This window comes from Sus scrofa, chromosome 4, assembly GCF_054392235.1.
Source record: "Sus scrofa isolate SSC_HxYL_T2T_F1_AM1 chromosome 4, Sscrofa_HxYL_maternal_Yorkshire_Landrace_v2.0, whole genome shotgun sequence".
Taxonomy (NCBI): Eukaryota; Metazoa; Chordata; class Mammalia; order Artiodactyla; family Suidae; genus Sus; species Sus scrofa.
The window spans coordinates 17,954,845-17,976,182 of NC_139386.1; the positions used below are offsets into that span (position 1 = coordinate 17,954,845).

The 21,338-nt window shown below is 36.5% G+C and overlaps 1 long non-coding RNA gene across 12 annotated transcripts in view; it reads right to left on the reverse strand.

The window, feature by feature from the left end:
• LOC102159324 (uncharacterized) overlaps window positions 1-21,338 on the reverse strand; it is a 538,926-nt gene that overhangs the window by 157,889 nt on the left and 359,699 nt on the right. For all 12 annotated transcript variants that reach the window (XR_014843430.1, XR_014843424.1, XR_014843431.1 and 9 more), the window contains 2 exons: window positions 7,293-7,344; window positions 6,742-6,822 (listed from right to left, as the gene is read on the reverse strand). This is a non-coding gene — a long non-coding RNA (uncharacterized LOC102159324). The remainder of the gene's footprint in view (window positions 1-6,741; window positions 6,823-7,292; window positions 7,345-21,338) is intronic.

Below are 21,338 nucleotides of genomic sequence, written 5' to 3' on the forward strand. Positions count from 1 at the left end.
AATACAAAATACAAAACACTAAAATGAACCACAGAGAAGGAAAAGAGGGTCAATATAGAAACATGACTAAAGATGGATGCCCTTCAAGCCAAAATGATGACATGGTGTTCAGGTGTTTTTTCATTCCTGAGAATAACTGGTACAGTAAACTATCATTTTAGGGTAAAAAATCACAACCATGACACAGTCAAATATTTCTGTTGTTTGTTGGAGGAACCTGGCAAAGTGGACTGGTCAAGACACTCAAGGTTTTGTTTACTGAACTAGAGTGTAAGCTCCTTTAGGTCAGGAATTATGGTAATTTGTTCTGCACATCTCTTTTAGAAGTACTTGAAAGATGCTATCTGCCTTACAGACCTATAAAATTCCCCTGCCCAAATCCGTTCTCACTCAGGTCCCTAGACACACTTCTGATTAGGGGCAGAGGGCAAACTGGACATCAAAGAGTTGCCAAAGGCTTTTCGGCTGCAGCAGGCTGAGGAGCTCTGGATGCTTCTTTGATCTCTGTTTCCCTTCCCCTCCCCCCACAGCCCCCACACATGCCTCACAGCCAGTCTTCCACCAGGCCCCACCCTGTGTCTCTGCTCCCATCAGCTTCTCTCACACAAGACCCCTGACATCCTGGTCCACATTAAGGAACAAAACTAAACAAGAGTGCAAACAATCAACCTTCTAATCCAGACAAGCTGGTATCATAGCCTTTGGTTCCCTTATCTGAATAGAGAAAACATTTGGTGAAATCTTTTAAATCTCAGTTAAAAAAAAAAAAAAATTAGGAGCATTTTTTTTTCCTCTTTCATTTTATACAGTGCCCAGATTCTATGGCCAGTGCTTTCTTTGGCTCACCTGCAAAAGAATCAAGAGAGAAATTGTCCAAGGAACCAAATCTGAAGTTTATAGCCATCTAGCCACAGAATTTTTGAAAATCAAATTTTAAAAATTAAATGTGAAGTCTAATGTAAACGAACATGTCCTGACAGTGCAGCATTTCTTTAACTGCCACGGAAAAGCAGAGGATACTTTCTCTGGAGCACAAGCTGATAGATCTGCAGTCAAAAACTGTGTAAATGTTAGAATCTCTCACTCAATGAGTAGTTGAAAATAAACTTCAATTTCATAAAGAGAAATTTGGTTCAATATAAATTATTGTTTTAAAGATAGAAGGGATTTTAAAATCTATCCTAATGAAAGAGACTAGACAACCACTAGCTTTGATGTTTTAGATTTCAAATGCCTAGAGGAAGGGAACTGAACCCCATGACCTTCTAGGGACTCTACTCTGTGTGGGAAGGTCATTCTGGTCCTGGAATCAGCAGATAATGTCCACACTAAGTCAAAGCATCATTCAAGTATATGGCATCATTCAAGTCTGTCCTGCTAAAGAGTCGTTGCGTTGCAGTCGTTATCATTAATACTTTCCCTCCATCCCACCACCTCCCCCACTCCCACAATCAGACATTGATTAGCTTAATTTTACTTCAACTGACATGCACTGAGAATCTTCTATGTGACAAGTTCTATGATTGGTGTACTGGTAGGTGTAAGAAAAAATAGAGCGAAATTGAAAAATTCATTCCCAAATTGCACTGACACCTGGAGTTTTGTCTTCTGGCTTTTTCTATTATTTGAGTATTGAAAGGGCCATAGATGGGTCATCATGGAAGACAACCAGTTCTTCCTTCTGGGTTTAAGGAGAAATGGGGTTGTTCTGAACAGAGCTGTAAATACAGGGCTTAATTTCTAGGCACAGAGATGTTTAAAATCAGATAAAGTAGTAGAGTATGTTTATCTCTAAATGAGTATAAAGCTTTTCCCTTTGTTCCTTCATAATTATTCTGGCATGTTTCAGCCATTAAATGTTGATGTTCCCTGAAGCACAACCCTCAGTCTTGAGATAGAAGAGAGATGCTCTTTTATCTCATCTGCTCACATTCCATCTCTTGTCACCTGTATAGCAAATGACTTTGTGTTTCTCTTCCCCAGATCTCAGACATCTAGCTCTTTTACCTTCCCAGTTCTTTCCTCAAATATGCCCTTAACCTAATGCCTATCCTTACTACCTTGGCTAAAATGACTTTTCCCTGCCACTGCACCCTAAATTCCATTACCACGCCCCATTTTTTCATAACACTTAAATATACTAAAGAATTCAATTTTTTAAATAATCCTTCTTCCCACCTGTTATAGAATGTAAACTCAAGGACAGCAGAATGCTGTCTATTTTGTAGCTGGTGTTTATCAAATGTCTTAGAAAAGTTCCTGGCACACCATAGCCCCTCCCTCAAAAATATTCTTTGAATATATGAACAAACCAATTCCATCTCCTGAATCAAGTATTTCTGTTAAGTGTCTTATTTTCTCAAGGGGTTCAAAGTTCAAGTTCCATGTCTAAATCTTTTTTCACTTTTCTCCACATAGCCTGTGAGTCAATAGGTGTGTTGACCATATTTTATTAATAGCAATGCTCATGTCTTTCCTTTGAATTCTATTTCCACCTCCAGAAGCCTAGTTGAAATTCCCACTTCATTTTTTTCCCTGATTGAACACAACAGTCTCCTGTTTTTTTTTTTTTTTCTCTAGCCTTTCCTTTTTATAACTCATGTTACACATCGCTGCCTTGCTAAAACATAGCCTTGACTATGTGATGGCAACTCATTGATTCTTTCATCAAATATTTATTAAGAGCAAATATATGTCAAGCAAAGACTGGAAAAGACAGAAAAGTCTCTTCATTTGTAGAGTTTATATTTCCAGCTCATTAGTCTTCAATGTCTCCCCATTGTTTACAAGTCTGGACTATTATGTTGACATCAGGACTTTCTCAATCTGACCTCATCAGCTTTCCCATCTTCATCCCTGTTACAACCTTCTACATGAATTTGTGCACTAGTCAGATCAAACCGTGTATGATCAATTTTGTTCCATATTTCTGAGTTTACGCTGGTTTATTTTTTTTCGATTATTATTATTATTATTTTGTTTGTTTTTTTAGGGCTGCACTCATGGCATATGGAAGTTCGCAAGTTAGGGATCAAATCGGAGCTGCACCTGCCAGCCTACACCACAGCTCACTGCAATGCCAGATCTTTAACCCACTGAGCGAGGCCAGGGATCAAACCTATATCCTCATGGATACTAGTCAGGTTTGTAACCAGCTGAGTCACAACAGGAACTCCTACCTTGGTTTACTTCTATGAAACCAACTGGCTGATTGCCAACTCTCTCTATCCTGTTTGCATATCTGATTCTACCATTTCCATGAAGTCTCTGATTTGCTTCCATTTATTTGGAAAAGATCTATTTTTCTTTTTGTCTCTTTTTACCTTTTCAAAGATACATATAATGTAATACTTTAGATGCTATTTATTACTCTACAGGTCTCACCTCCTACAATAGATTAGAACCTCTTTGAGGTCATAGACCCAGCCTCAATTTCCTTGGACTTCCACCTATTGCCCCGCCTTGTCTGTAGGCACTCAAATCATGATTACTGAATAGGAGAAATGGAGATACCTTTTCTCTCTTCTGCTGTACATTATATATATACTCACTTTAAACTCAATCTTAGTGATAACTCTTCATCTTTGAATCAATATTATAATATCCCAGATCATAGATCCCAACAGACAATCATATAGAGTGATTAAGCATCCAAGTTTCCAAGTCAAAAGACTCAGTTACATTCTGGCTTTATGTACCATGAACAAGTTACTTTTACCTCTGTGCCCCACTTTCTAATAGTAAATATAGGTAAATAATTCATGCTTACTTGACATGTAAATGTTATGTTGAATACATGACAAGTAGCACATCATCTGACACCCATCTAATGGTAGCTATATCATTACTGCACAAATAGAATATCAGGGTTATCTCTTTACTCACCATCCCTCTCCTTTCTTCATAGTTTTACTCCTGATCCCATGATGTGTTATGCTCTATCCTATCCCTGCTTCCTGTCCCCGACCACAAACAAACAACCTCCCTTTTGTTCCTATTCAAGGCAGGTGAATTCAGCAGAAGCCAGTTCAAACCTTACCCTCTTCATGAAGCTATCTTGGCTTCTTCAGCCTATATTGAGTTTGGTCTTCTGTGAGTTGCCATAGCACTTAGGAGCATATATCACACATTCCATTCTTTCTCTATACATGCTGTTTTAGTCACTTATTTTAGCATATTCATTACATGATATTTGAGAGTAAGGAAAATATACATTATTACATAAATTATATTTAATTGTATATTTTATATACATTTTATGTATTCTCAGTGATATCTAGCACAGTGCTTTATAGTCATATTGGAAGTATACATGATTTAGGAGCATGAGATGGTAGTTATAAAGAGCTGGGTTTAAATCTTATCTGTCATTTTTTTAAAGTGATCTTGGACAAGCTACTTAATCTTTTTGACCTTCATATTTCCTCATATGGGCAATGGAATGGCAATGCTTACATTACTGGATAGATGTTATGAGTAAGGTAAATGATATGTGTATATAACACAATGTCTGAAAACCAGTAGAAACTTCATAGATAAGAAATTGTTATCATCACTGTAATTATTATTGCCAGTTAATTTATTCCTAGAAAAACTGACAGGAAGCAGAGATTAAGCCATGAAACGGGAATCTCCTTTTTATTGAAAATAACTGAATTTGTTGTATGTTATATATGAAATTTCCTTAGACATGTATTTACATAGTTCCTTTTCTTATTCTTTTCAGTAAGTCCATGAGATTTTCAGTTTTCTTTGTAATGAGAGTAAAAGCAAAAACTGAAGAGAAAGAAAGAAAGAAAAAGAAAGAAAGAAAGAAAGAAAGAAAGAAAGAAAGAAAGAAAGAAAGAAAGAAAGAAAGAAAGAAAGAAAGAAAGAAAGAAAGACAAGCACTTGTTATCTTGTGTCTGGCCTTAATTTAAAAATCATTTTGTCAAACTGGAAATGTTCAGAAGGACAGAGCCATCTTTTCCCATCAATAGGGCATAGTAAATCTGTTCTGAAAAAAACGAAACCCTTTAAATGAATATTTCCAAAAGCACCCTAAAGTTAATGATTGGTTTAGAATCTTTTTGCTATGTTGACAAGAACCTTTGAGATATGACAGGGACTTTTAATGTCCAGATCTTATGTGGAACAATAGTAACAACTTAGCCTCTAAAATGCCACACTGTTAGTTTTCCACTGTTGAACTGAATGAATGTTAAGATGATGTCTACTTTCCTTGTATATATCTGAAGCAGACCAAACAGGATATGGAAGAAAGAAATGGGTGTTTTCAAGGGTTGGCTCATTAGAAATGCAGTGATGAATTTTCTCTGTTCGAAAATTCTAAAGCTTACACTTACATCCAGGGCTGCTTCATCAAAGAAGGAACAAGAAATGCTTTGCAAGCCTGGAAAACTGGAGAGAGGCCAGTTCAAATACCCCCCAGTAAGGACCCTATGATTCTCAATTTTTGGAAAATAAGACCTAGAAAGAGTTATCCAAACAGAGACAGAGCTTCAAGTATCTCTTGATTGGAAAGTGCAAAGAATCCTGGTTTGAGATGTTATAAATTATGTTATAGTTCCTTTCATGTTACTCCATTGGTTACAAACTTTCAAAGTCTCCTGTTGAGTGCTAATTTCCTAACTCTCCTATAGCTTTCATTCAAAAAATGATTCGGATTCCTCACATATCAGGTAACTAAGTAAAATGTTACCAGAATACCTCTACAATTACAATTGTATCATGAAAGCATTTCTGATGCGTTCCTGGGAGAAAGTAAAGTCCATGTCCTATTCTTCCACCACCTTGATACCATCCCTCGCCCCACCCTGTGGAAACATTTCTGATTATACAATTAAGAAGAGCTTCTATCGAAATCCATCTCTACCTCCTACCAGATATGTTATTGTGGTCAATTTATTTGCCCTATCTGGGTTCTACTTTTCTTATCTGTTACAAGGCAGCATTAGAGTAAGTGCTAAGTGAGAAATCTTAGAGGTATATGATTTGGGGAGGTGGAGGGGATTTTTGTCAGCTAGTGTACTCTGGGAAGGTTTCAGTTATAGAGGATAATTTGAGATGGCTTGGAGAGATGGATAGAGATCAAATGATCACTGGCAAGAAGTCAGGGCTTTCCAATCAGGAGAGATAGTGGAATTCCGTTTACACTGACTCAAGCTGGCTAAAGAAGTAAATTTAAGTAAGAGATTGGGAAAGGCACTTGAATCCCTGAGTACTAGGCCAAAGATATTAGGATTTTATTCATGAACAACTTAGATTTTGAATTCAGATATACCTCAATTTGTATCCTGACTCTACCAACTTCCAGGGACCAGAATCTATACAAATTATTTGGCCAGTATGAGTCTCAGTTTATCAAACTGTAGTATAAAGATGATAATAGCTTTCAAGAATTCTGATGGAATTAAAAAAGATAAAAACATAATCCAGAACATGGATACAACATGACAGGAGTCAGAATGTTTAAGGCTGGTGTGGTATTCAGGATACACTCTGAAGAGTATAGACAAACATTTCTCTTTGTTCTTCTGATTATGAAAGTCCTGCTCAAAGCATGTAATAAAATTTTTGTAGTCCTTTTTTATCACTATTTATCATATCCCAAGTCATTTTTTTTTATCTATACCTTTTATTCTATGCCACTGACTTGATTCTAATCACACAGTCTAGAAATGGTAGATCTAAGGACTGGAAATATACTTACGATCATAAATCTTGTATTCTTCCACTTACCAGATTTCAGTCTGTTTCTCCCCATTCTCACTCCTGAAACAGGCAAAGACTGACTTAATGCCGGTATGTTGAACTGTGGGCCTGTTAACCAAAGATATTTCCATATTACTTATAATTCAGTAATGGGTATCACCCATCTCCCTAGATATCTGATTCTCACTAATTAAAATCCTTGGAGGATTTTCACTGCCTTCCTTAGCAGTTTCTTACTATTTAGCCCTCACTTGGAAGTCCTTGCTTATGTTTATGAAACAGTGCCAAGAGATAAAAGAGAAAAAACAAAAGGGGGATATCTATGGTCTTTTCCTTTCTAACCATTTGTGTAGGATGGACATTCCCACATTTCATGTCAGGGCCAGGTAATCAGAGGTGTTTAGGGACTGACTATGAGATCTAGGGTCTGCTTAATCCTGCTGCTTCAGATTGAACTAATAATATTTTTCTTCTGGTTCTTCAGGAGGCATTGTTATAGGGATATATATGTAGTGACATAGTTAGGCTTCTTTGAGTAATTACACTTCTATATTTCTAATACACAAAGAGAAGATTACCTGCCCTGTCGGTCAGGCTGGGTAGGAATGGGAGAGTAGGAGAAAGGAGGCTCTAAATAAAGATAAGAGAAGAGAAGATAAGACACTGGGAATCTGTGTCATGTCAACACCAGTCTTTTAGATGAAATAAGACATTTAAAGCACACCACCTGGAAAACAGTAAGCCCATAGTTAAGAGCCACCTATAAATTCTCCCCAACTGATAGCTATTTCTATGAATCTGAATCCATTTTTATGACTATCAGCATAGTGCATTAGATAAAATGTGAAACACTAAAAATAAGTATCATTCATAATCATATCATCTGGAATTTTAAAATGATTACCATTTGCTTTACATTATTTATTTTTTAAAAATATGCATTCAGTTTCACAAAAACTAAAAAAAAATGTGTAATATTTCCATTCTCTTAATAGCTATAAGTTACAAATAGTGACTGTGGGGATGCAGGTGACTGGGTCAGTTAATGACATACCTTAGAGTCCAAAATAAACCCTCAAGAACCACAGAATGCTACACATTGGGCAGAGAACTTGAAAAAATCTGTTTTTATTTAACTTCCCCTTAAGAACATTGGGTTATATATGGGTCTTTAAGGCTAAGAATATCTCCCTACATTTTAAAACTATTCCAGCCCATTTGCCCTCCACCCCTTCTTGGGGTCAAAATAGCAGTAAAGTGTTCTTCTCCTGGGCTGAATCTTAGTCTTAAGTAAAATTATAAAGAACTATCAAGGAAGGAATAAGCCCTGAAATGTAGTGCCCTGGACTTGGTGTTGAACCTTATTTTAGAAAATCTTAACATATTTTTCTTTTTTTCAGTAAATGTGCTTAGCAACCTTTGTAGGGGTATGCAAATGAAATTTGACTAAGGTTAAAAATAAGATGAATTTAGCTTTAATTATCAAGAGACTAGAGTCTTTGGCTTTTTATATATTGTTTAAAAATTGTCATTGGCATGTTTCTCAAGGGTATTATATAGAATAATCTCTAACATTTCTAATACAGGTGCTACTTCATGTGTGTAATGTGACTTTGGGCCAGTTGCTTAACCTCATTGTGCTTAGGCATAATAACATTACCTACGTCATAGGAATGGCACAAATTAACTAAAGTAACACACGCATATGAATTATAAATACACACACACATATATATGGCACAAGATTATCACTATATAAATATTACTATATATATTTTATTGTCATTTTTATAACCATTGCCCCCTTGGCTTAGCAATGCCCTTTCATTCATCTTTTTATCCTGGGAAATATATAATAAATAAAACTCTCAAAACCATGCAGGAGTTACCTAGTGATTTTCAGCATCAGTACCCATTTTTACAATAGGTCATAAACCCTTTACAAGAGTGTTTTATCCATATCAGAGTGTCATTGTGACAGAACCATTGGGTAGCAAATAGCTTTACACCCTGTCCTCTTCTCTGTTGGTGGAGAGCCAACACGGATCACACAGCTCTTCTCCGGTGCACTCAGAGAGGTGACTCTTCCCGGCTCAGAAGCTGAATTGAATCATGATCATTCTAATTCAACCACAGTTAATTTAACTGATTAGAGCAGTTTGGTGAAAGCCATGTGGCCAAACCTGATTGCTAAAAAGTGGGGGTGAGGAGGGGAAATTGTAGATGGGGAGGAGTAGGGCTTAAAGTCTCTTCCCTGTAATTAAAGGAGGTTCTGGGAGAAAATGTCTCTCTACATTGTCTTCTTTAGAACCTACATAATACAGAAGTTTTCTTTTCTCTTCTTTTCTTTCTTTCTTTCTTTCTTTCTTCTTTTTTTTTTTTTTTTGAGGTCTGATTCCCCCACTCCATGATATGTTCCTTGAAATCAGGAAGAGTAACTTATTAATCTTGGTAACACCACTTTATATTCCCCCACATAACCTCAAATCTAGTAGTTAATGCTCAGATGATCTGAACCTACTCTTTGAAGCCTTCACTGACTCCTGTAGCATGAGTAATTCCTCAGTGTTCCCTCTGTATTTTGTTTCAAGTGGATCAAATGCTGGCTCTAGAATCAAAATGTCTGGGTTTAAATATGCACTCAGTCAATTTTCTTTCCCTATTATACCTCTGCTTCCTAATCTGCAAAACATAAGTATCTATAGTAACAATTTTTTAGGATTTACATGAAGATTAGTCAATTCTTGTGTAAAATATTGTAAATAGTGCTTGACATAGAGAAAATGTTTCTCAAGTTTGAAGTGTGAGATACAACAATCCTATTATTACATTGATATCATTTTATACTGTAGGCCACAGGGAAGTCTACACTGATGTCATTTAAAGCAATTAATTACTTAAACACCTCTTTCACCTACTAGATTGTGGGGGTAACTTGAGCTGGAATTCTCACTAGTAGGTGCTCTAGTCTTAAGGAAAATTTATTTAAGTGAAGCAAAAGAAGAAGGAAGGAAAGAATGAAGAAAAAAAAAGTATTTGCTTTTTTGTATTTTTCCCCTCCTTGAGATGGAGAAGAATTGAATGACCTATAAAGTTAATTTCCTGTTTCTCCCCAATGCCTAATTTCAAAATCTGAACTGAGTCTTCTGAAGAGGCTTATCTATGAAGGCCCATCATTTCTCTACTGTACAAATGATGCTTTCAGCTGGACCGGACCATCATGACACAATGGACTCTATATTAGGGTTGTGCAGAGCCCAAGGACATAGTGAGCCAGCAGAGGCCTCTGACAACATCTCCACTGTGTGCTCACACAGCCTGGCTGGAGCCTCAGAAGAACTGATTATATTGTAGAGACTGGTCTTCCACAGAGCACAGAACTCCCCCTGCCACACCAGGCCACACAAAATGATCATATTCATGAGGTCTATACAGTCTTGCTTGTTTGAGGGTCTGAGAGCTCACCCCACACCTGGGGGCTTAAGCATTTGGTTTATGGTCTCTTAGACTCTTCATAATAGAAACTTGAGGATCCGCCAGACTCCTCTCACAGGAAGTAGTTATCAGGAAAGCTCCCCAACATACCAAAACAATCAGAATGGATAGAGCTTGGTGGATTACACTAAGTAATCCTGCCTTTTGATATTACTTAAAATTTTCGGGAAGAGCTAAAGGCAGATTCTGGAGCTGTGGCCTCATTCAAAGGGTTGAGCAAGAACTAGTCGATGATATAAGTTGGACAACTTAATCCTTTGTTGTTCTGACACTGGTGGAAATGACAACTTCCTCACTGTGCAAAGTTTATTTCTTTGCATATCAGAGAGCAACTATATCTTCAAAGAAGCAACCTAGACTTTTGTAGAGTATCTGCAATAATCTTATTGCCCTTGGCTCCTCTGTTTACATTCTGTCCTTGATTTTGGTCCCACCTGTCTGATTCCAATTCTGATGAAAATCCGTACCCTGCTCTCATCCCTGGTCTAAGTGTCTCTATTCTTCTCTTTCATATCATCTTGTTCTGTTCCTCCAATGTACTTAACAACAATTTGTAATTACACCTTGTAATCTGGGTGTTTGTTTAAAGTTTATCTCTCCCAGGATTGCTCTGAGGATCCCTCTCTGAATAAAGACTTGGAAGACTTAAGAAAATGCAGACTCCTGGACATCCTTACTGACTTTAGAATCATGACTATGGGAAGTTGGCCCCACATATTTTTTATTGACACGAAAGTTTGAGAATCATTTTGCTAAAGTTTATGTTTGCTGAGGTCAGAGGTCAAGTCAGTTGCCCTGAGCTCTGATATTTCAATGTTAGACTTAGTGCCTGGCACATAACAGGCCTATTAAAAATTCTTTTTAAATAAATGAAAATAAAAATTTGAGCTTTTTTTTATAAGACATAGTCCTAAGTAAGTCTCATTCTTCTTATGAAGAAACCAAAAGACAGAGTTTAAGCATATTTCAATTCCACAATTATTTAGACTTGAAAAGAGGAGTTTTGCTTGATACCCTTTATCCTATGCAACTCCTGGGGAATTTTAGTCAAGAAGTTGATATATAGGGAAACAGATTCTGCAGCTCTCTAGACTAGACTTGACTGGTACTCATTAGGTATGTGACTTCTGCCAGTTTACTTGAACTTTCTGAGTTCCTAGTTTCTTCATCTATAAAATAATAGCCATGTTAAGATGTAATTATGAACACACAATTAAATAAGAAGATACATACCTGCACTATGTTTGGCTTTAAAGGATAGTCAATGAATGATTGCCCTTGTCTGATTATCTGGTTTAAGCAAATTGTTTTAAAACCAGCCAGAGAGCTTTTTAGCAAGCAGTCAGTACCCTCTGCTCTTTTATCATCATTCTTAGCATGTTTAGGGAGCATAGCTCTTAATTGGAATTTAAAAGGATAAAGACTATAGCCTTGAACTTGAAGTGGTAGAATGTGTTTTTCTTGATCACTAACATTTTAGGACTATGTGTGGCTTAAGACTAACCAATGTGCAAGAGATTTGATTTGGAAACTCAGACTGGGGCTGGTAAGATTCAATCACAGAGATAGCTTTTGCGTGGGGATTATGAACTATGGCTAAATTGTGATGATATATGTTTGAACTCTGTAATATAAGCACCTAACAGAATTATGTAGGACTGCTAAAAACTGTTATTCTATCTATCTTTTAATAGCGTCATATTCAGTCATGGCAAAGAAATAGAAGGAAAAAATACTTTTTTTTCTCTCCTTTACTTAGTTCCTTGGAGAAGGCATTCTAATTGTTTTAGCTCTTTTACTGAGGGCAAGGGAAAAAAAAAAAAAAAAGATGAGACTTGAAAGGCTTAAGAAAGCTTTGGCAACTCCATCTTTTCCAGCTGTGTTAACAAACTTCTGTGAAGCAGATGGGTGGCTGGCTAAAACACTCAGAACTGCAAGCTCTCTTAATCAATTGACACTTCCCAGTGCTATGAAATCCATAATAAAATTAACCCTCCCATCCCTGCTCTGGGAACATCTGGCATTTGTTATATCTTTTCCACTTTCGCTTCAACTATCAAAAAGAAACTCATATCAATTTCCTTTTCTCTGCAAAATTCTCTCCTTTCTTCATAGATACCGATAGCAAAGTCAACTGTATAATTTTTCTTAAACAATTGAGCCCTGTCATATTGGAAACAGATGATTTCTGCATCAACATATACATTGGATGTTAAATAATACCTATAGTGCTCTTTGGAACCAGGACAATCAGTGAATCTATAGATCCTTGCTGAATAACATAGAACTATAATGCTCGCCATATACAAGTTCCTTTAATATTTAGTGATATTCATGACAATATAGAATATTTACATGGGCTTAATAGTTTTCAAGGTACTTCCATACACAACATGTCTTTGAATATGGAGGCACTGCGTAACAATGTTATGCATATTCAGGTACAAATGATTGTAATAATGCAATACACAGGCTTCATACTTTTCTTTTTCATTTGGTAGCAGCCCTGGTCTACATCTTGGTTTCAGCACCTGGTGGAGGTAGCACCTTATGGATGGAGTGTGGACAGCAGTTCCTTACATTACTGTTAGTTCTTAATTATGGGTCTGTCTCATACTGCTTTCTACTGAAGAAGCTCTAGTGTGCATAAACTGGGTGAAGAATAGGGTGACCAACCAAGTAGAGTGTCATGGTTTGTCCAAGATTGTCCTGGTTTTAAATCTGAAAAATTCAACATCCCATGAACCTTCTATGTTCTGAGCAACTGGGTTATCTGGTCACCATAATCCGTGGTAGATAGTACATTTATTGTATAAAACACAAAATAGAAAAGGTGAATTTAACATGATTATGAGTATTTGTCCCCAAGTAGACAATCACAAAGATAAGTGTAGAATTAATATTCACACAACTATCAAATTCATTTTGCTTTGAATTTATAACTAGAAGGTAACTTCTCTTTGACTATTCTAATAGAAAATGTTGCTGAGTCTTCATAAACATGCCTATTTTATTTCTCAGTTGAGATTTTAATATGTACAATAAAAAGTTGAGATATAAATGTCAGGACATTAAAAAATGACATCTCCAATATGTCCATAGCTTCTGACTAGATCAAAGAAAAAAAAATTGCTGGGGTTAATGGTTGTCAAAATTAATGTTGCTTTTCCCTGGTTAAGAAAGATTCTAGAAAAGGCAACCCATGGACTGGGAGAAGATATGTGCAAACCATGCCACCAACAAGGGCTTAATCTCCAAAATATACAAGCAGCTCATACAACTCAATAAAAAAAAGACAAGCAACCCAATCAAAAAATAGGCAAAAGACCTAAATAGACCTTTCTCCAAAGAAGACATACAGGTGGCCAACAGATATATGAAAAGATGCACCACATCACTAATTATTAGAGAAATGCAAATCAAAACTACAAAGAGGTACCACCTCACACTAGTCAGAATGGCCATCATTAAAAAGTCTACAAATAACAAATGCTGGAGAGGGTGTAGAGAAAAGGGAACCTTTCTGCATTCTTAGTGGAAATGTAAATCGGTACAGTCACTCTGGAAAACAGTAAAGAGGTTTCTCACAAAACTGGAAAAAAAAAAAAAAAAGAGTTGCCATATTACGCAGCAGTTCCATTCTTGGGCATGATATATGAATTCAAAAAGATATGATCATCCTGTGTTCATAGCAGCACTATTCACAATAACCAAGACTCAGAAACAACCTAAATATCTATCGACAGATGAATGAATAAAAGTGATGTGAGCACTGGAGTTCAACCAAGAAGGAAAGTTTACTAACATTCCGGAATTGACCCAGAGGCCCAGAGTGGGTTTGGAGGGATGACCCCATTTAAACACTATGGCTTTCCACATATGCTGCCTTAAAACATGCTGATCAGGATCTCAGCAGAGAAAGCCCACTTTAGGATATAAATTAAAAACAGGAGCTTTAACTTAACTCTTGAGCAAAGGCAGAAATTTTGTTAAATTGTCATCATGCCCCAACTCTGGGCTAGAGAAAGTTCTTTTGATGCTCTGTATCAGGCCTTAAATCAAACAGAGTAGTGCACAGTTCACCAACCCAAAGGCATCACTCTGATGAGACGTTAAAAAGAAATCGTGAAAATAATGATATTAACACCTAATGTTCTGCAAGTCCTTACTTGAGATAGGCTTTCTTCCAAACATCTTATATGCATTATACCAGTTTTTCTGATTATCTTATGCAGGGACTACTACTACCCCTATCAGGCAGATGAGGCTCAAAAAGTTCAAAGCACTTATCTAAGGTTGCACAGCAGGGAAGAGTCAGAGACAGAATCCAAATACAAATCTGACTCACTCAAAAAGTTTATAGCTGTATTTCTTTTACTTATTTCCAAAAGAACATGTTTTATTAAGCAGAGATATCAGGGAAACTCGGTTCAAAAACTTACAGCAATGCTAAGAAAGAAGTTTCAGTACAAAAGGGCTCCAAGAACCCAATCAAAAAAAGAAGTATTACTGAACTATCAGAAAGATCTTTCACTGGCCATTCTGAAATATGGCCCCATAAGAGAATATTATACATATTAGAGTCTTGCATGTTGTTAACTCTCAGTTATGTCGCTATCTGTTCATTTACTAAATGGGTTCCTAAACAAGCAACCTTCTCCCTCCTAGTCTTTTTTTTTTTTTTTCCCCAAGTGATAGCCTCTCAATTTGAAGGAAAGTATGTTTTTCAAGTCAGATATTTATGTCTGTGTGAGATTACTTAAATTGTCTCAGTTCTCCAATAAACAGAATTAATAGTATTGGGATGAGCTTCTAACAAATTCCAAACAATATGCTTCTTTGCACTATAACTCTTATCTGACAGCTCACCAAGATGGTGCATTTAACAGTTCCATAAATTCGTGTAATGGTAAACAAATGACTAATAAATGTCTGGATGTTCAATGAAAACATTCAGATGAACATATTGCAGAAATAAATAAATGGCCATTAAAAGCTTAACAGTGACTATCATACATGTTAACCCATAGCCTGGGAAACCATGGTGGTTTGGGAAAATAAATGCACAAATGGACAAATTATTAATGCCTGTGCTTTTAAAAATGGATGTTTATTCAGCAAAACAAATAGGACCTAAATCCAAAGAGGAAGTCTCTCAGCTTCTGGCAATAGCTATCATAATCTTATAATAATCAAATAATAGAACCACAAGTCCCTAGTAAATTTCAACAAGTGGTCTATTCTATCCCTTTAAGTCCTCTAGACTGTAGTTTTAAAAGTGTTCTTTTTATCTCTGGAGGGACCAATTCAAGATCTACCCTCATAATAAGTTGTACCACCCTAGAAGTTTAGTAAACATTATATATTAATAGAATGTCCCTCCAGCTTAACATCATTTAATCAGCTATCTCATCTTAATTCTCTTTCTGTAGTCGCTCCTCCATCCATGCTGTGTCCAAAATCCCAGATTGATGTCCCCTTCCTGCTCACCAAAGAATTTTTGATGGTCTACTAATTCACACTCTCCCTTCTTAAATCTGTCTCTTCATTAACCCTTCCCCATGTTAGCCTTCTTAGGTCAAGACTCTCATTTCTCCCTTCTTTAGAAATATGCAGTGACTGCTGTGGCTAGGACTTCCAGTTCTATGTTGAATAACAGTGGTGAGAGTGGGCATCCCTCTCTTGTTCCAGATTTTAGTGGGAAGGCTTTCAGTTTTTCTCCATTGAGTATTATATTTACTGTGGGTTTGTCATAAATGGCTTTGATTATGTTAAGGAATGTTTCCTCTATACCCACTTTGGCGAGAGTTTTTATCGTAAATGGATGTTGGACTTTGTCAAATGCTTTGTATGCATCTATTGAGATGATCATGTGGTTTTTGACTTTTCTTTTGTTAATGTGCTGTATAACGTTGGTTGATTTGCATATGCTGAACCATCCTTGTGAACATGGGATGAATCCCACCTGGTCATGTACAATCTTTTTGATATGTTGTTGGATTCAGTTGGCTAAGATTTTGTTGAGAATTTTTGCGTCTATATTCATCAAAGATATTGGCCGATAGTTTTCTTTTTTGGTGGTATCTTCGTCTGGCTTTGGAATTAGGGTGATGGTGGCAACATAGAATCTTTGGGAGTGTTCCTTCTTCTTCAACCTTTTGAAAAAGTTTAAGGAGGATGGGCACCAGATCCTCTTTGTATGTTTGGTAGAATTCGCCTGTGAAGCCCTCTGGTCTTGGGCTTTTATTCATAGGGAGAGTTTTTAATGACTTCTTCAATTTCATTTCTAGTGCTTGGTCTGTTCAGTTGGTCTATTTCTTCTTGATTCAGTTTTGGCAGGCTGTAAGTCTCTAGGAAGTTGTCCATTTCTTCCAGATTGTCAAATTTGTTGGCATATAGTTGTTCATAGTATTCTCTTATGGTTTTTTGTATTTCTGCAGTATTCATTGTGATTTCCCCTTTTTCATTTCTAATTTTGTTTATTTGGGTTCTTTCTCTCCTCTTCTTAGTGAGTCTAGCCAGAGCTTTGTCAATTTTGTTTACCTTTTCAAAGAACCAGCTCTTGGTTTTATTAATTTTCTCTATTGTTTTTTGAATCTCTATTTTATTGATTTCCTCTTTGATCTTTATGATTTCCTTCCTTCTGCTGACTTTAGTTTTTTTTTTTTTTTTTTTTTCCCTTCTCTTTCTAATTCATTTAGGTGGTGGGTTAAGTTGTCAATTTGAGATCTCTCTTCCTTTTTGAGAAAGGCCTGTATTGCTCTTAACTTCGCTCTGAGCACTGCTGTTGTTGTTTCCCATAGATTTTGAGAGGTTGTGTCTCATTATCATTTGTCTTGAGGTATTTTTTAATTTCTTTCATGATTTCCTCATTGACCCATTGGTTTTTTAGTAGCATGTTGCTTAGTCTCCATGCAGTAGGCTTTTTCTCATTTCTTTTCCTGTGGTTAATTTCTAGTTTCATGCCATCGTGGTCAGAGAAGATACTGCTATTCAACATAGTACTGGAAATCCTAGCCACAGCAGTCAGACAAACAAAAGAAATAAAAGGCATCCAAATGGAAGAGAAGAGGTAAAACTGTCACTGTATGCAGACAACATGATACTATACATAGAAAACCCTAAGGACTCAACCCAAAAACTACTTGAACTGATCAACAGATTCAGCTAAGTAGCAGGATATAAGATTAACATTCAGAAATCAGTCACATTTCTGTATACTAACAATGAAACTTTAGAAAAGGAATACAAAAAACACAATACCTTTTAAAATTGCACCCCAAAAAATTAAACACTTGGGAATACACATGACCAAGGAAGCAAAGGACCTATATGCTGAGAACTATAAAACATTAATCAAGGAAATTAAAGAAGTTGTAAAGAAAGGGAGAGATATTCCATGCTCCTGGGTTGGAAAAATTAATATTGTAAAAATGGCCATACTTCCTACCAAAAGCAATCTACAGATTCAATGCAATCCCTATCAATTACCCATGACATTTTTCATAGAACTAGAACAAACAATCCAAAAATTGATACGGAACTACAAAAACAAAACAAAACAAAACAAAACAAAAAAACAGAATTGCCAAAGCAATCCTGGCAAATAAAAACCAAACAGGAGGCACAACTCTCCCACACCTCAAGCAATATTACAAAGCCAGTCATCAAGACAGTGTGGTACTGGTACCAAAACAGACATATAGACCAATGAAACTGAATAGAGAACCCAGAAATAAACCCTGACACCTATGGACAATTAATCTTTGACAAAGGAGGCAAAAACATAAAATGGGAAAAAGTCTATTCAGCAAGAATTGCTAGGAAACCTGGACAGCTGCAAGCAAAGAAATGAAACTAGAACACACCCTCACACCATGCATGAAAATAAACTCAAAATGGCTTTAAGACTTAAATACAAGACATCAAACTCCTGAAGAGAACATAGGCAAAACTCTCTCTGACATCAACATCAGGAATATTTTCTCAGGTCAGTCTCCCAAAGCAACAGAAATATAAGCAAAAATAAACCGATGGGGCCTAATCAAACTGACAAGATTTTGCACAGCAAAGGAAACCAAAAAGAAAACAAAAAGGCAACTTACAGAAATGGGAGAAAATAGTTTCAAATGATGCAACAGACAAGGGCTTAATCTCTAGACTACACAAGCAACTTACACAACTCAACAGCAAAAAAGCCAAAAACCCAATGGAAGAATGGGCAAAAGACCTGAATAGACCATTCTCCAAGAAAGATGTACAGATGGCCAACAAGCACATGAAACAATGCTTGGCATCCCTGATTATTAGAGAAATGCAAACCAAAACTACCGTGAGATACCACCTCACACCAGTCAGAATGGCCATCACTAATAAGTCCACAAATAAGAAATGCTGGAGGGGGTGTGGAGAAAAGGGAACCCTCCTGCACTGCTGGTGGGAATGTAAGCTGGTACAGGCACTATGGAGATCAGTATGGAGGTACCTTAGAAATCTATACGTAGAACTACCATATGACCCAGCAATCCCACTCTTGGGCATGTATTTGGACAAAACTTTCCTTAAAAAAAGACACATGCACCCTCATGTTCATTGCAGCTCTATTCACAATAGCTAAGACATGGAAACTACCCAAATGTCCATTAACAGATGACTGGATTAGGAAGATGTGGTATATATACACAATGGAATACCACTCAGCCATAAAAAGAACGAAATAATATCATTTGCAGCAACATGGATGGAACTAGAGACTCTCATCCTGAGTGAAGTAAGTCAGAAAGATAAAGACAAATACCATATGATATCACTCATATCTGATATCTAATATATAGCACAAATGAATGTTTCCACAGAAAAGAAAATCATGGAGACTAGACATGTGGTTGCCCTGGGGGGAGGGGAAGGGAGGGGAGGGATCGGGAGCTTGGGGTTAACGGATGCAAACTATTGCTTTTGGAATAGATTAACAATGAGATCCTGCTATTTAGCACAGAGAACTATGTCTAGATACTTACAACACAACACGACAATGGGAGAAAAATTTTATGTATACGTGCATGTGTAACTGGGTTACCCTGCTGTACAGTGGGAAAAAAAAATAAGATGAAATTTAAAAAAAAAGAAATATTCAATGACTGAGGGCAGCTTAAAATCTTAAAACCTTATCCTGAAATGAAATACCTTCAATAATCCAAATCTAAACTGTTTTTATGTGGAAGTTAGGAGTCTTCAGATTGCAAGTGATAACCTAATTCAAAGTGGCTTAAGACCAAAAAAAAAAAAAAAAAAAGAAGAAGAAGAAAGGAAGAAATAGGAAGGAAATAAGAAAGACGAAGAAAGGGAGGAAGGGGTTAATTTTTTAGCATCAATGTCTTTGGCCTCAGACAACTCCAAGTGCTGTGATGTCACCAGATTCTCTCTTGTTCCTTCATTTGGCTCAGCTTCTCCTCTGCTGGCTTCATTTCCAGGAAGTGTCTCCAAAAGAGAAAAAAAAGAATAGCTGCCAGCACCTGGGGCCTAAGTTTTCATCCTATACGAACCCCAGAGGGAGTGGTGCCTCTTTTAAAATAATGCCAACCAAAGCCCAAGGCTGGTAGCCTTTTCCTGAACCAATCACTGCTGCCAAGAGTAAGAAATACAATGGCTGGTCAAGCCAAACTCACTTGCCCAATTTATGAGACTAGGATTAGATCAGCTACACCCCCTTCAGAAGGGCTGAGTTTGGGAGAAGAAAGGGTTCCCCAGAGAAATACTGTTGATATTATGAAATAAAAGAGACACAGATCTCGGTCAGATAAAAACAATAGATATTCATTGTATCTTTCTATTCTTATTTCTTCCAAATTTACCTCATACTTATTGTGGGATCAAGCCAAACAAAAGTTTCAGTTGTTCTCCATATTTTTCTGCCAGTGTTTCTTTTATATTTTTTCAGAAATATTACCAATTCCTCAAAAGTAAATTTGGGCTAAAAGAAACCCAATTAAAATGCTAACTTCACTTTTTAATTGAGTTGCCAGACAAACTGCAACATGCACAGTTAAATCTGAATTCAAGATAAACAATAAATAACATTTTCCTAAATGTTGCATGGGATATAATTTTGTTAAAAAGTATTTGTCGTCTGTCTGACATTTAAACTTAACTGGGTAGTCTGTGTTTTCATTTGCTAAATCTTAGCACCATATTGTCCAAGAACATACACAGATTTTTCCAAATGTACTTGAACAGAGATTTCTTCTTTCTCAAAATCTTCCTACATGGGTGTTGCAAGGTTTTCTTCACTAGAAGCTATAGTAACACATATTTCAATAATTTGAGGAAAATCCAGCACTCTAGCCCATGTAGAGTCACTGCGCACCATGTATGGTTTTCTAGCCACCACCTTATGGAGTGAAATTATTTTTTTTTGGAAGAAAGAAGAAAGATCTGTGATAAGAAGGAAAGAACATGCAAAATATATTACCCCAAAAATATAAATTGATGTCTTCTAAGCAAAACAACAAAAGGTTGGGAGTTATTTCCATTATCTGCCCCTGACATGTTGAGCATGACTAAGGCTGATGAAAAAATACTTCCAAGACCCAAAGACAAGGTTATTCTTTAAAAATGATACCGACTGAGTAATGAAAATGTTTATATTATCTCTTCATTTTACATAACAATGAAAACAGAGACCCACCAACTACCTTTTAGCCCATGACGTGTCATGTCAAAAGATTCACTAGAGGCTATTTGCACATGTAATTTAAGCCATCCTATAAATTAATAGTGTGTGTGTATGTGTGTGAGGATATGAAAAAGACTGTGGGAGATGTCTTTCCAAAATTATCACTAAGAAAGATATTTGTTTAAAAGAACACTCTTATGTAAGGTTTTCCTTTCTTTGTTATTTTTCTCTATGTTGTTGAAGCTACTTAATATCACATCTGGAAATGGAAATGTAGGAAAGAAATGTCATTCATTGCAGAGGGCAAGAAGCAGAAACCTGAGATAAATATGCCTCTGTCAAACGGAAGCAGGCAAAATTAGTGAAGGAAAGGAAGCAGACATCCTCCGGTGCTCTTTCAGATAATTTATAAATGTCAACATTTTCATCAAATAATAAAATGGACATTTAATCCAGT